Source organism: Tubulanus polymorphus, chromosome 9 (assembly GCF_964204645.1).
Source record: "Tubulanus polymorphus chromosome 9, tnTubPoly1.2, whole genome shotgun sequence".
Taxonomy (NCBI): domain Eukaryota; kingdom Metazoa; phylum Nemertea; class Palaeonemertea; order Tubulaniformes; family Tubulanidae; genus Tubulanus; species Tubulanus polymorphus.
The window spans coordinates 2,831,874-2,847,066 of NC_134033.1; the positions used below are offsets into that span (position 1 = coordinate 2,831,874).

Here is a 15,193-nt window from a genome sequence, read left to right on the forward strand (position 1 = left end):
CTATTTTGTTGGCTACCGATAATAATCGTTCAGTTTATCGCCGTATTTTCGGTCGAGATACCGAACCAGGTGGCCGCTTGGCTGGCCGTTCTATTTTTACCGATCAACTCGTCTCTGAATCCGCTTCTTTATACAATACTAACTATCGATATGAAATCAATTAGAACGAGATATAAACGTCAACAAAAGAAGTAGATTACGAACACTTCAGTAGCAATAAAGGAGCTTTTAAACGAATCGTTTTAGTGTTCATGGTCGCGCACCAAGCTCTAGTAATGAATCTAAAGAACAAAGGACAGATATTAACGACGACCTTTGGGCCCATGGTCTATTCAGTTTTTATATCACTACTTTATCTAAACAATTCACATGAAACAGTGTTTTTTTCGTAGCTATTAGATTAATTGTAGATCGTTTGTTAAATGCAATAGTATTTACTTAAGGTGTGGATTTAAGGTGCTCGGTGAGCTCTTTACTGACCACTGCAATTGAAATAGACGATTACATAATTGACGACTTATTAATTTATAAATATATTCACTGATGTAGTGTGAGCGTGTGTGTAAGAGTGATTGGTTTGATTTTTCTTTTCGCAATATGTGATTTAAACAGAATAGTAGATTTATTTCTCTCACAATTTAATCATGTTAACCCCTTTATCAGATTTAATTTCGAAAGTTGACTATATTGCTCGCTATACAGGTATATAGTTTATGATTATTTGTCCTTGTTTAATTCCGGTCACGATACAGTTGGATTGACAGATACTTTCGTTGATCACGCTTAATCAGTTATCAGAAAAGAACACTAACTCTCCATCTATCCACTTATTCTGGAAAATGAACAATTTGAAATTTTTTTTTTAATGGCTCACAGAATTGTCGAAACGTCTCTTTTCTTACTATAGGTGGGTTTATCAACTAACAGTTTGCAGAGTTAGCCAATAGATAATGCTTTGGTACGATCATCTGGAAATGACAAAAATCGCTTTTCGATATCAACCACTTTTGTGGGTAGGTGCCGAATGGATGCCCCATCTTAAGTTTTATGTAGGACCCAGTTTCGTTAACTGAATATTTTGTTTTAAATCGCTTTCAATGCGGAAAAAAAATTCAAACTCAACCGCGATTTAAAGTTAGAACTTTTTCATAAATCTCTTGCCGTTTTCGTATAAGCAAGTAAATTCCTTTAGGTAAGCGATGTTGTTATTTAGCCATATGAACTGTTCAAACCTGTCTGTTTTACGGTACCGAGTATCCATTGTATTCCGTACGCTTAATGCGGGTATCAGTTTGTATCCATGGAACCACATCGCTTCAAGCGATCACTATTGAAAGGCTGCTGATTGAATGTATCTAACGTCTGGTGCAGTTCATATTTTCCGGGGTGACCTCTGGTTCGAAAATATATAAAAGTTTAAATTTTAGAAATATAACAGAATCAAAGTTCATTTAATTCTTACTTTCATTTGTTCATAGTTTTGATGATTGCAAAAAGCCTCTGCATCTGCCGTTGCCTGCCCCTGCCCCTGCCCCTGCCCCCTGCCCCTGCCCCTGCCTCTGCCTCTGCCTTTCCCCCTGCCTCTGCCTCTGCCTCTGCCTCTGCCTCTGCCTCTGCCTCTGCCTCTGCCTCTGCCTCTGCCTCTTCCTTTCCCTCTCCAATAACAAATATCACAGCCAGTGATAAACATCACGGTTAGATACATCGTTTCATAGCGATGTATAAATATTTTACCACATATTATACGAACGCACCAGCGAGCCGGCGATCATATCAGCGGATAAATCACTCGTAATAAATGCAAATAAAACCGCGGTGATGAGTTATAAAAACACGTTTTAAACGAATCTGTATCGATACAACACCTCTCCACACATCAGCTCGTATGTACGTACCAGTGCGCGACGTACTTGAACAGTCATTTTAATCGCGTTTTTCATCAGTGACTGTTTGTCACACAGTTCTGTGATCTAGCTACCAGTTGTACTTTATCATCGCTAGGATTTCGTCAACTTCGGGAGCCGGTCGAACCCAGTTCCATAGTTGCCGTTACAATTTGATTATGTTGAATTTATGAATGTTAAAAAAACAACTTAATCTCGATCGTATATGATACAAAAAAACTAAACATTTCTATGGCGACTACATTGGAAACTGGATAATGACGAGTGATTCATATATTGAAAACTGGTCGGGATCTCGGAGGGAAAAATTGACAACTGATTTTGAATTTATTGCGAAACAATCGGAAGAAACTTAACAGTGACGTGCTAAAACTGATTGTGACATTACAGATATCATCGTTGGACAACGATTGTGAAAAATGAAATCTGATTGTAAGTTCTAAATCGATGGAAAATTGAATTTGAATTTCTTTAGAAATTGACACATTGAAAACTGATTGTGACTTTCTTGCCAAATCATCGAAAACTAATCGTGATTTGGAAGCGAAATCATTCTAAGCTGATTGTCACTTCGCGATCAAGTTGACTGGAGCGAACTTTTCAGGAGAATTTATCCGCGAATAAATGGAAAGCGATAAAAGGCGTGTGACCCGCGAATTCCGGGACGCCATCAAACGTAACGACCTCGGCGTCGTCAAGAAAACGCGCGACGAATTCTTCAAACTCGAGCGAGGATCGGATTTGATCGATTCGGATCTAACCGTAAATCTAACCGACGATTCTAGCGTCGTCGTTCCCGAACGGCGCTACCCGGACGAGATAGCCGACAAGTCGGTGGTTTCGAACCCGCTGTTTCTGGCTTGTATTTTCTGCAGCGCGGATGTCGTCTGGTATCTCATCGCCGAGGGAGCAGACGTGCTGGTCAAGGACGTTAACGGTAACAACGTCGTTCACGCGCTGGTCTCGGCGGCGGCCGCGTGCCCGCGTCTCGAGTCAAAACTCGTCGAAATCTACCGTCTCGTAAACCGCCAAATATCGCCGAATATGGCAGTTCTACTGACGGACGAGAATAAACTAGAACTTCGACCGTTAGAGTTCGCCGCCCGCGTGGGGGCGTTCGGTTTGTTTTCGGTTATTTTGAACACGGAGGGCGTCTACCGCACGATGACCGCCGATCACGGCATGAAGGTCGTATACTCGTACGATCTCGGGGTTTACGATGCGGACGGCGATCGTTACGATAAATCGCCGCACTGGTTTATCGTCTTGAACGACGCCGATTCGGTGCTGGAGAAGATGCACGCCAGCGCCTGTTTGAAGAACCCGTCGATCGAGGCCTGGTCGAAGCTGATTTGGGCTAGGAGTAAATACGTGCACTGTCTGGGAAGCGCTTTTAGATTGTGTATTTTCATGCTGTTCATGTTGATGCCGCACGTCAGGTTTTACGAATATCAGGAACACATTTCAGCGGATCTCAACAACACAGGTAAACAAGAAAACTAACTTGAAATTTTAGACGCATTTATAAATAACACATAATGCGTTATATTGTCGACAATGAAAAACGTGATATAAAGTAAGCTAGTATTTAGGATCAATAAAGTAATTTTGGATTTTAAAAAAAATCGATTATCGAATTGACCGGTAACCAGTCCAGTAGCGATACATTGATGACGTTATACAGCTTCTACTGGCGCGCTGGAGGTCATCTCTTCCTCGTTGGCGTACCGTAGCTATTGCAGAATAGAATGGAATAAGTATTTTATTTGTCTACATTGCCGAAACGATATTATTAACAAGTTAATAGCGATAGTAAATATAGCTGCAAGGCAGCGATAACGGATTTTCTGCACAGCCTTGTTCGTATTATATATATACTAGTTTATTTTCAAGAGAAATTATAACAGATATAAATATGAATAAAGAGTCGACAAGATGTTATGATATCTAGTGAAGGATAGCCCAATAGAAAGCATGAATGCTTGTTTGGAGCATTGGGCCACCTTAAAACACACACAATCACACTTCATTCATTCCCCTCGCATACAGATTCATACAAGAAATAACATTAGATCAAAGGCGGATGGATGTCAAATGTAACAATTACAAGCAGATTACAATCAACAAATAAACTAGTTTTATGATTGATAGTTGTCTATGGTCCACTTTTTAAATCAAGATTTCGTTGAATCGATCGAAGTCGAGAGTTTGATGTGTTGGTTTAGATTTTGCCATTTGAATATTGGAATTAGGCGCGTATTCTTGTTGTTGTACCGTGTTGACCACGATAGCGCGTATGATTGACGCATCCGCATCATATAATTGAAAATGAAGGGAATTTAGAATCCTGTTCAACGGTCAACACGGTTTTATAAAAGGAAGGTCTACAAACAGTCAATCTGGCCTACTTTAAACCATGTGTGACTAGAACAGATGCTTTGACCCTGGTAAATCGACTGATAGGCCTATAGTATTTATGGATTATGAATTAGCATTTGATAAGTTACTTCATCAGCGATTACTAAACAAGCTATTAGGAAAATCATCATTGTCTAGTGTGGGCAGACATGTCACATTTTGAGGGAAAATTATTATACTTCTTTTCACGGGAGTCTAGTTCGTATTCAAAAGTTGACTATATTCGAGTTTATTGGGTCGTTGCCAATATCATTCCGGTTATGATTCCTGTCGGCGACGTCTAACTTTTTACACACAAAGATACGATGTAACTCGCCACAGTTACATTTTCGGTCATCGGTTCATCTATCCACTAATTCTGGACGATGAACAATTTGAATTTTTTTTTTCTTAAATGGCTCATAGAATTGAGTCAAAACGTCTCTTAGTTTTTCTTCGTACTATGGGTGGGTTTATCAACTAACAGTTTGCAGAGTTAGCCTATAGATAATATTGCTTCGGTCCGATCCTTTCAGGAAATGAGACAGAAATTGTTTTTCCAGATGCTATTTAGAATCAAACAGATAGTTTATCAGTAAAATCTGTTTAACTGTTTTCTAAAGGCGCCGTTTGTCGCGCAGTAGACGAAAAAATTAGCGGAAGAGTCTAAAACGCTGAGCAGAATCCCTGCTTTACGCATGACCATTAGTTCATCCACAGATAGACCGTGGAGTAGTCCGAAATGCGTTTTGAAGAAATACAGCAGACGGTCCAGCGATGCGGGAATTTCACAGATAAAAAATATAGCTACAATTATGAGAACGACTTTTAATATTTTGAGTTCGGTAGATTTTCCACCGGGCGCCGCTGCGTCCGCGTGAAATTGTTTTTTTCGATTTAGTTTTCTAGATATCATAATTCCGAACAAAGTTAAGTTGATCACGATAAGAGTAATAAAAGGTAAAAGAACAGTCATGAACATATAGGAATTAATAACGTCACGTCGTGCATTATCAAGCAAATAAACAAAAGGTGTCGGTATTGTACTCGCGCCGAAAGCGCCCATTGTATAAACACGTTCGTAACAGCGTTGCGTGCCCCTACCGGGTAAACTTAGCGGAAAGTAATACGGCCAGAAACAAACAGCGGAAGATATTGCGTTCAAAACTGAAAGACAAATGATTTGTTTTTTGTTCCAGAATCGTTTAAAATACAGCGGACTCGCGACGACCAGAAGTCTCTCGAAATTGATTACGACTACGGCCCAATTTTTTGCCATTTGAAACGTATGAAAAAGCGGCAGAACCCAAATTATAATTTCGTGTCCAAAAACCAGTCGTCGAAACGCCCGAGAACAAAGTCACTTTGTTGGAAATGTATTATGAGTATCCTAAGCGGATAAAGAAGAAACACTGAAAATACGAACAGTAAATCGAACCAGGCAAGAATGATTATAGTTTGATAGGTGTCGCGACCGATCTTTCTGAATACTAGAATAGAAACAGAGTTTAGAATCATTCCTAAAACTGAAGCCGGCAAATATCCGTACAAGTAAATCTTATAGCTGAAAACGTGATCCCATCGTTCTGCTGGTAATAGGCTCGGGTGGCAGGGTTTAAGCGTAGTCGTAGTGATTGTGGTAGAATTCATACTGATGCTTCTATAACCTGTAATCATTGACTCGCATATAACCTCTATTTATATATATATATATATGTATGTATATAATTCATGCTGAAGCTTCTATAACCTGTAATCAGTGACTCGTAGTGAGTCGGTTATCAAATATATACAAGCATATATATATATATATATAATATATATATATATATATATATATATATATATATATATATATATATATATATATATATATATATATATATATATATTATATATATATATATATATATATATATATATATATATATATATATATATATATATATATATATATATATATATATATATATATTCCGGACTATAGTTCCGACTAGCTGACATTCGGTTTCACTTAGTTCGGTCCGAGCATTGTCTCACGGTTGGAGGATCTTTTTGCAAATCGAAGTTAGCGTTAATTATGATATCTAAACAGCTCGTAAGAGCCTATGGTTAAACCGTGTCAATTATGACCGTACCTGATTAACTATCCGAAACTCGAGAATCCTATCTTCACATCTCTCAAATCGCAACCACAATTCGCATACGTTCATTTACATATATTCAAATTTTATATCGATTTTTTTCTCTGCAGATTACTGCATGGCGAATAAGTCATACATACCGATGCCGCGACCGGTTCGAGTATGCATGCGTGCGTCCGCTTACGCGGTCAGCTTGATAGTTGTATTGAAGATACTGGCCTACGTCGCCCTCATCATCGCCGCGCTTAAACGCAGGCTCGTACTGAAATTCATCTTACGAAATACGTTCGGTCAACTTCTCCACGATTCGATTCTGGTGACGATCATGCTAGCGAACGCCGTCTACACCAAGAATCAAGTGCCCTACGAGTTCAGCTGGATGTACCTGTTTTTCACGCCGGTTTTTCTCAGCAACGTCTGCGCGTTTTTTCAAATATTTCCCTCGTTCGGTTTCTACTTCATGAGCTTGCAAAAGATGTTGCAAGCTCTGGCGAAGTTTTCCTTCATATTCACGGCGGTTTTCATGATCTACTGCACGTGTCTATCGTCGTTGCTGGTGAACGCGAACGTCTGCGGATGGTCCAGCTGGAAAGTGATCTACGGCACGTTTCTGAGCATGATAAACATGGCGGACTACGCGCAAATATCGTCGGATCGCCACAAGTTGGTGTTGTTCCAGGTTTACCATATGGAAATGGTTTTCATCGTGGCCATCGTGATGTTGAACTTTCTGATAGCGATTATGACCGGCGTGCACTCGAAACACGACGAGCTGAAGGAGACGATTTCGACGGTGACGCGCATGCGCCTGAATACGATGGCGCTCGTGCACGTGGTACAGTGGCGGCGTATGCTGCGTATGAAACCGTTGAACCTCGGTCTCGGCGATATACGAGTTGTCGTCAACGCGGCGGACGAAATGTGAACGACTCGTCGAGGAACCGGTGACAAACACTAGATGGCGCGACTAACAGTCGGTTTTGCGACATTCCGAATATAAAAAAATTTGAAATGTTTTATATATATAGATCTGGGGTAGAGATAATTAATTAATTAATCTAGATAATTAAAAATCCATAGCAGCAAAAACAGTACAAATCTCATTTCTTATTTATTATAGCGAACGTTTTCGGGAGTTACATCATCCCCTCTTCATGCATAGCGCAAATGATTAAATTTACATATCATACTGGTATTTATATAGAATAAGACGAAGCTAATTACTAACGATTTCAAATTACTGAGTGACAAGAATATCATAATATCGTCAAACATCGTCTGCGTTTCCGGTGTCGCTGTGAGCACGTGATCTAAAACGAATCGGGTCAATGTCGTACGCGCGACAATAGAGTTTACTCTTATCTGGAGACAAACAAATAAACAACGGTTCAACAATGAAGAATGTTTGTCAGATACTCGGAGTCCCTGTTCATATACCTTAACCGGTGGGCCCAAAAGCTGTCCCAATAGTTTACGTACCCCGTGCGGTCCAAATTGTACCGCCCCAAGTCGCGTCATCGCGTCAAAAGTCGCTTAACTGATTATACAGGAATCGACCTTCAAGTCGAACCCACGAATCGAACCGATACTGGACATATTGACAATATAAGCGGCAACTTAACGATCGATCAAATTCTTAGCCACGACCTTCAAACTACAAGAAACAGAAATTACGAACGTTGATGTAAATACGTGAGAAGTGTTGTTTGTTGACTGTTTAAATATGCGAGAAGTGTTGAATCACGTGACTGTTCAAATATGTGAGAAGTAAGTTTTTGATCACGTGTTTTGATCATAAAATAGGGATTGTCCACGTTATATATTTGTTTGGCTGGTAAATTTCGTTTGATGTTTCGAATGAGTGTCGTTAACAGACCCACCACACCTGCCGGGAGCGAAACAGGGGGTTTGATTTTAAAATCGAAAATCGAAGTACAGATATAGTTGTGTGATCGGCGATCGAGTTCAAAGATTTTGTTTTGTTCAAATCGAAGTACAGTATTGGTAATTGGTTACCTGAGTTACGTTAATCACTGATTTTACGTTCACGTTTCATCGTGCTAGGAATGATAAAATTAGAGGATATTTAATCTAATTACCTCATACAAACATTGAAACATTATTGATGAAATATAGATTAAGTAATGTACAAGAATTTCTAAATTAAGCTAAAAGAAAAAAAAAATTTTCAAATGTAATCTTTGGATCGAAATTAATACGATTGGATCAGTTAGCGATATACATGTATGTACGTACTTTTCTGAGACGGGCTCTCTTAAGAAAATGCACGTACTAAGAGGAATCAAAAATCATGTTATACAATTACAGAATCCTAATGTCATCGTCGCTATTGAATTCTAGCATTAAACGTCCGAGATTTCCGTTCTGGTGGGTACATGAGAGCTCATATTTGAATAATTTTTCTGTTGATGATACAATGCCATTGAGGTTATCTCTGGTCTAAGAACGGATCCAGATGTTTCACCACCTAAGGGCGGATAGGTTAACTGGATAGTCACCTACATCATGGCCAAATATGGAGGATCTGGGGGCACTCCCAAGAAAATTCTGAATGTCAAGGCCCTGAGATGCGATCTTTGAGTACATTCGGGTCATTTTCAATTAATGGTAGGTCAACAATTTGAAAAATAACCTCATACAATTCGTCGATTGATGGGAATAGGCTTCAAAATGAACGTATGGTTGGTCAATAAAGTAAGTACACCTCTAGATTCGGGATTAATGCCATAAGGGGGGTGTGCTCACGACCGACGAGAAAGCCGGGTATTCAGCTAGTATGTATATAAAAGTGGAAAAGCACCATGGGACCGGTCTTACAGCATATTCGAATCACAAAAATAATTCATCAGTAAAATCTGTTTAGCTTTTTTTCTAAAGGCGCCGTTTGTCGCGCAGTAAAGGAAGAAATTTACGGAAGAATCTAAAACACTGAGCAGAATTCCTACTTTACGCATGATCATTAGTTGAGCCGTAAATAGGCCGTTAGGTATCCAAACTCCTTTCTGAAGTAACCTAGCAGACGGTCCAGTGATGCGGGAATTTCACAGATAAAAAATATAGCTACAATTATGAGAACCAATTTTAATATTTTGAGTTCGGTGGATTTTTCACCGGGCGCCGCCGCGTCCGCGTGAAATTGTTTCTTTCGATTTAGTTTTCTAAATATCATAATTCCGAACAAAGTTATATTGATCACAATTAGAAAAATAAAAGGTGCAAGAATAGTCATGAACAAATAGGAATTAGAAACAAAGCTGGATGCTCGATTACTTTTATAAATAAAAGGTGTTCGAATTATTTTCGCTCCAAAAGGTCCCATTGTAAATAAACCTTCAAAACAGCGTCGCGTAGCCCTTCCGGGTAAACGTTTTGGAAAATAATACGGCCAGAAACAAACGGCGGAAGAAATTGCGTTCAAAACCGAGAAAAAGATGATTTGTTTTTTGTTCCAGAATCGTTTGAAATACAGCGGACTCGCGACGACCAGAAGTCTTTCAAAATTGATTATAACTACGGCCCAATTTCTGGACATGTGGAACGTGTGAAACAGCGGTAGAACCCAAATTATAATTTCGTGTCCAAAAAACCAATCATCGTAATGGCCAAAGAACACAGCATCTATTTGACCAGAGATAATTATTATCCGAAGTGGATACAGAAGAAACACTGAAAATACGAACAGTAAATCAAACCAGGCGAGAACTATGATAGTTTGATAAATAGCGCGACCGATCTTTCTGAATACTAGAATGGAAACGAAGTTTAGAAACATTCCGAAAACTGAAGCCGGCAAATATCCGTACAAGTACAGATTATAGCTGAAAACGTGTGTCCATTGTTCTGGTGGGAATCGGCTGGCGAGGCAGCGCTCAATTTTAGTCGTGGAGATTGTGGTAGAATTCATGTTGAAACTCAGAGAGACCCGTAATCAGTTGCTCTGCAGTAACACAACCTCTCTCTCTCTCTTTCTTGCTCTCTCTCTATATCTGACACCCTGATGATGGATCTGTGCAATAAAATAACACCCATCGTTCTCCGCGTCTCTCATCCCAACCCCTATCATCAAACATATATAATATATATATATATATATATATATATATATATATATATATGAATAAATTTTGTCAATTCTGGGTTGTATATATATATGTATATATATATATATATATATATATATATATATATATATATATATATATATATATATATATATATATATATATATATATATATATATATATATATATATATATATATATATATATATACATATATATATACAACCCAGAATTGACAAAATTTATTCATAACGGTTTAGATAGTATAGAGCGCTGCTGTTGTATGTTAGTAAATAGTACATTTGTATAACCTTGTAAATAACCTTGTTAAAAGTCTTTATTTTTCTCCTTTTCGATTGTAAGCAAAATTATTGTTCCCTACATATATACCATTACTATCAAAATGGTAGGAAAATAAATCAATTTATCTATCTTTACATTTAGGCAAAATCATTTTTGCCTACCGTCAGTTTACGTTCAGTCAACCTTAACCAGACAACGGATCAGATTAACTGCTCGGTGTTTGGTAAAGTTAAACTTCAAGCAAAAAAGAATAAATTATCCGATTTCAGTTGAATGAAATGTAGAAGGAATTAAAGCGCGGACGACCAAGTAACTACTAGCGACACCCGCTGGATCCTCACTTGCCACAAGTGGAATCCTCTATTGTCGCAGTAGTTGATGTCCTACTGCACACTAGCGACACCTGGTGGATCCTCACTTTCCACAAGTGGAATCCTCTATTGTCGCAGTAGTTGATGTCCTACTGCACACTAGCGACACGTGGTGGATCCTCACTTGCCACAAGTGGAATTCTCTTGCCGCAGTAGTTGATGTCAACTGTAAATAGATCGACGTTGTTCGTGTTTGGCGTCGCTAAATCTAAAACAAATTCGAATCTGTGGTTTCGTTGTTTTCGTCGAAATGTAAATAATGTATTGTCAAGATAAGCGCAGCAGCAGATAACACAGTCAGATGAGATCGTGATATGTCAGCATGGTTCTCTTTTTGACATACGCATGACTATCCTACTATTTATTCTATTGATTGATTTGAGTTCTTCGTCTACATAGTTGTAGGCTGTCCCGAGTGAAGGGGCGTAGCTTCCATGTTCCACTGTCCCACACATTTTTGGGCAAGATCATTATTTTGTTCCTTTAGTTCAATTCCATAAACTAGCTGGACGACGGGTTTGCGAGTGCATTTAAAAGTGATATCGAAATAATAAAGTGACCTTGGCCTTGGGCAAAATGTCTCTCAAATTACAGTTATTTCCGAAATCTCGATGTATTGAATTAGGCGGCCAACATAATTAACCCCAGTCAGTCGCTTGCCTGTTCAGGTTAGTTGGAAGATTGGTTGAATGAACCGGAATCGACATTTTACAATTATGCACTTCGATATGTACTTCGATTTAAACAAAAAAAAAAATTGTATATTCGGCCACCGATGCTATTTCTATTGTATCTGTGCTTCAATTTCCAATTTCAAAATCAACCCCCCTCCCCCCTCCCTCCCCCATTTGTTTCGTTCCCGGCACGTGTCGATGGTCTGTAAGGGACACCGAATAAAAACAGAAAAGAATCAAAATCTATCAATTAAATAAATAACATGTTCAATCCCTATTTTTAGGTAGAAAAATACATTTCACATTTTCGTGGCTGCTACTTTTAGAATCCTGAATTGGTAACCAGTATTGGGAACGTGACATCTGGTTTGTTTTTTTTAAACAGAATAAATAGTTCGATAAATTTCTATATACTATCATTGCGAACATGTTCGGCATATTCTGGATTTTAGCAGTTTTCCGCTGCACTGGAGGTAAAATTTAATGAATATCGCTTCTTTTTACCAATTCATTTTTGATGAAATCAATATTACCAATTTGACATTGGATTCGGTTGATTTGTTTTCAAGGAGTTAAAGCCAAAATACCACAATTTAAGAATAAATATCTATCAGCCATCATCAAGTGGATTGACGATGGCTTTTTAGGGAACAGTTTGGCTTTTAGGGAACAGTTGAAGTGTTGTGACATAATCAACTTTTCAATCCTTGATTATCTCTAATTTTTTTCAATTGCGGAATCTTGCTTAATTTTTTTACTGATTTACGCGTTTGAATTACTGTGGTAACTATTGATGGCAAATTCAAAAATTCGTTCCAACATAACTTTAAAAACTTATCTTTAGTCTGTGAGCTATCTAAACTATGTTCAACTTCTTTGTGGGACTGGGCCCTGTTTGAATCATGAAATGAGCGTTCATTTTATTTTGGAGTAATCTATAAGACGAATTAGACGATTGCTCCAAAGACGATTTCTTCAAAATTTCACCAATAGCATTCATCTATGTTTACAGCGTTCAAGATTCCTTACGAGGATCCGCTTTATAAAGATGGTAAGTTCATTTTGTACGATTCATATACGGAAATGAAAAAGATTCCTTTCAATTAATTGAACAGACTTTAATGAATTGCATTTGTAAAAAGGTAGCAAAAAACATTAAACCAAAAATACTCGTTCCCACACCGGGAATCGAACCCGGGCCGCCTGGGTGAAAGCCAGGAATCCTAACCACTAGACCATATGGGAATCTGATTACAAACGGCCACACATGCTCTTAAGTCTTGATATTGTTGTTATTAAGTGATGTCTATTTGATTTTCAAGGGTATTTCGAAGGAGATATCGTATTAGATGACGTAAGTTCGGAATAAAAGCAATTCATTTACTTATCAATAGAGGACTTGTATTAAGATTAGATTTATACACACCATTTAAGTTTAAATGTTTTAAGTAAATCTTTCGTTGGCCGAAGTAAAACTGACCAATAGGAGAAAACAATGCTCTAGAAATATAGAAGTTAACGGTTAGTCCAATCATGGACGTATAAACTAGTTCGCGCAGTTTAGTTCTAGTTTATACGTCCATGGTCCGATTGGTCAATGCGTGTACAGTACAACTTGATTACATCTAATCAAATCGAATATATTGTTTTCGAACTGACAACCTATAGATAGGTCTATATACGATTTATGAAAAATTGTTTAGAATTACTTGATTTCCAATTATATTCAAATGATTTGTTTAAATAACTAAGAAGACGATTAAATAAAATTCGGCTGAAATCTTTGATCCTACTGTTTTTTTTCTTTCTGGATATTTGTATTGGTTTGTAGTGCCGCACAGCTCATGCTGATCGAAGAAATGGGCCGATAATACATTCTAATACGAGTTCGACGAATCTTTAGGTAATCAACAAATCAAACTAACATGGAAGTTTGAACAAGAATACCACAATAATGAAGAAAAACAGTCATCTTCAGGAATATTGAAATCATTGAGCTAGTGTAGTTTATTCAGCGTGTCGACTATATCCTAATAGTCATCTTCAGGAATACTGTATTCCTTGAGCTAGTGTAGTTTATTCAACGTTTCGACTATATCCTAATTGTCATCTTCAGGAACACTGTATTCCTTGAGCTAGTGAAGTTTATTCAACGCTTTGACTATATCCTAATAGTCATCTTCAGGATTACTGTATTCGTTTAGCTAGTAGCTTATTCAGCGATAATACTAAAGAAGATAATAATAATGATAAATATTGTGAAGAATGTGATAAATATATAAGTCGTAGTAATTTTTCAAAACATAAATTAACTGAAATACATTTAAACATAGGGAGAAATGTATGTGCAAAGTGTAATGTTGTTGTATTACCTAAAGATAAAATCAATCATGATAATTCTATTGAACATATGTAACCGGCTGGTTGTTGTATCGGCAGGCTGGCTGGGGAACTAGCATTTACGCCAGCGGTACAGGATTCCATCCATCAGGAACAACAAGGCAGTTAAACCTTATATGTACAATCTTTATTGCATCCCGGAATGAGAATAATTATCATGGCTTTACATAGTCTTTATATACAGAATCATGAGTATAATGTGAGAACTAGGTGTCAGACAAGTTGTAGACATCAGGACGCACAAACAAACACCTAGTGACATGTTTGAGAGACATTAATTAATTATCGATGAGCACTGACCATAGCTAATTATCGTGAAAACATGTTGAGTAATGTCACATGTTGATTACGACCTTAAAGCACATATTGACACTATAGTCATAAGTTATATTATATTATTATTATTATTATCATTATTATTATTATTATTATTATTATTATTATTATTAATAATATGTAGTAGAGCTATGAAATGTTATGAACTGTTCGATATGACATTGTAGATCTATATGATTATGAAATATGCAAATTATATCAGGGTGAGACATACAATAAAAGCTATTGATTCAAAACACCTTTATAGAGTACCAACTGTATTTTTTGATATCGAAAATAATAATCATCGATTATGTAAGAAATAATCCAAAAGAAGTATTATCCGATCTAAGAACTGTAATGTTCTCTAAGAACTCATTTTTTCTGAATTCTAATATTTTATCTTTTTATTTGGTAAAATTAATTTACAATAATCATGATTTTCACATAATTGTTTATGATTTAATAATGCACTTTCATTACTGAATTTAGTTATACATTTTCTACATAGATATTTTTTATGGGCATAATCAGAATCTGATTCAAAAAATAAATCAATTCGTTTAATCCACATAAAATGATATTTCATAATATAATATATCT

The 15,193-nt window shown here is 37.3% G+C and overlaps 1 non-coding gene across 1 annotated transcript; it reads right to left on the reverse strand.

The window, feature by feature from the left end:
- Nucleotides 1-13,048: 13,048 nt before the first annotated feature.
- Trnae-uuc (transfer RNA glutamic acid (anticodon UUC)) lies at nt 13,049-13,120 on the reverse strand. Its single transcript has one exon. It is a non-coding gene; the product is annotated as a tRNA-Glu (tRNA).
- Nucleotides 13,121-15,193: the final 2,073 nt, after the last annotated feature.